Genomic DNA, 1,875 nt, shown 5'->3' with positions numbered 1-1,875 from the left:
GGCTCCACCTAGGGGCGCCTGGGTGGCTCAGTTAAGTGACCAACTTCGGCTCAGGTCGTGATCTCACAGTTTATGGGTTCGAGCTCTGCGTTGGGCTCTGAACTGAACGCTTGCTAGGAACCTGGAGCCTACTTCAGATTCTGTGTCTCCTCTCTCTGCCCCTCCCCTGCTTGTGCTGTCTCTCTGTCTCTCAAAAATAAATATATGGAAAAAAAATATTAAGAAAATGGTCCTGCCTGGAACACTTCCTGTGAGTTTCTCAGCTGTATCCTGGACCAGACACCACCAACAGTTCAGAACCACCGACCCCTGAGAAGTCAGGAGGAAGTCAGTTTCCAATTATTTAGTAAGACTTCCCTCCTATTCCATTTCTCTTTATGGCTCAACTTTTCATATGACTGAGAAGCCCTTAGGAATGGCAGCCTCAGCGTCCTGTCCAGCTTGTTGCCTGACCAGCAGCCTGGTTCCAGCAAGGAGAGGTTGGGCAAGAGGCGCTGGGCTCCTTTGTGTTCCCTCGACCCCGGGCCTGAAATAAAAACTCTTTGGCTGAGGCAAGAGCCAAGCTCTTCACTCAGCAGCTGTGTGGTGCAGAGACCTGTGGCTTTTAGAGGCCCGGTGTTGTCTGAAGTGAGGTGTATTTTCCCTCTCTGCCCAGGTATTATTAGTCCACTTAGGAACTAAAGTGTTAAAAGTAATCACTTGGCCAGTTTGGGCTAACCCAGGGGCTCGCAAATCCATGCTTCTTTGCACAATTTACCAAATATTTTCTTTGTAGTTGTCCTTGAAGCCCAAGTGGGACTAACGGCTTTAACTACCAGCCTACATGTTTCAAAGTGATTTCCACATCAGGAAGCCATTGTCGGCTTCCCCAAACACTTAATTGGTATGGGGTGGGAGCCACTGGGAAAGGGCGAGTTGCTGTTCCAGTCCTGATCCGCTGCTCAGATAAGAGCAGGTTTTCAGCAGCAATTTCCACCTCTGCCCCCTCGTGTGGGCTAAATCACGTATGGCTCCATTTTTCTATGGAATAAAAGGTTTCCTTGGTAATGAAAAAGACTTCTAGTCATTGCCAACACCTAAGAAATAGAGCTGGCTTTGCTGTCACAAACACCAAAGTGTTCTGCGTTGGCACCAAGTCACAGACGGGGAGCATCAAAACCGTTTCGGTGAGCATGCGGTGGTGAAGAGTACAGTCTCTAAAATCTGGACAACTTGCTGACTTCTCTAGAGCTCTGCTTCCTCGTTTGTAAATTGGGGCACTAACGGCATCGATCTCAGGCCAATGTGGCACAGCACCTCACCCCAAAACTTTGCAGCATGAAAGAATGCCCATATTTATTATCTCACAGTGGGGCCTATTCATCAGGGACCCCAGTAGGCCTTAGCTGGGTCTGAGACCCCTTCAGAGTCTCCGTCAGGCTCCACTCAAGGCGTTGGCAGTGGGCTAGTGTCACTTCTAGGCTGACTAGGGGGCATCCCCTTCCAAGCTCATGCCCACGGTTGTTGGCAAGATTCAGTTCCCAGGAGGCTGTTGACCGGATGCTGTCGTCAGTTCTTGCCCAGTGGATCTCTCCATGGATCCAGAGTGGATCTCTGATCAGAGTGAGCAAGCAGAAGGAGCCAGAAAGAGAGTGCCGGCAAGGTGGAGGTCATGGCCCCTTATAACCTAATCTAGGAGGAGGGATCCTATCCCTTTTGCTGTATTCTATTCACAAGAAGCAAGTCCTTAGCTAATTTCAAACACCATGAGCTTTTACTCCTAAGTTCTTCTAAAAAAGAGACATTCTCCTCTTTAACCACAATGCCTTATGATACCTGAAGTAATTACAATGATTCCTTTATTATATTTTTAAAGTTTGTTTATTTTGAGAGAGA

Source organism: Crocuta crocuta, unplaced genomic scaffold (assembly GCF_008692635.1).
Source record: "Crocuta crocuta isolate KB4526 unplaced genomic scaffold, BGI_CrCroc_1.0 scaffold213, whole genome shotgun sequence".
NCBI lineage: Eukaryota > Metazoa > Chordata > Mammalia > Carnivora > Hyaenidae > Crocuta > Crocuta crocuta.
The sequence above is the reverse complement of the archived record's forward strand: the minus strand, read 5'-3'. Positions refer to the sequence as shown.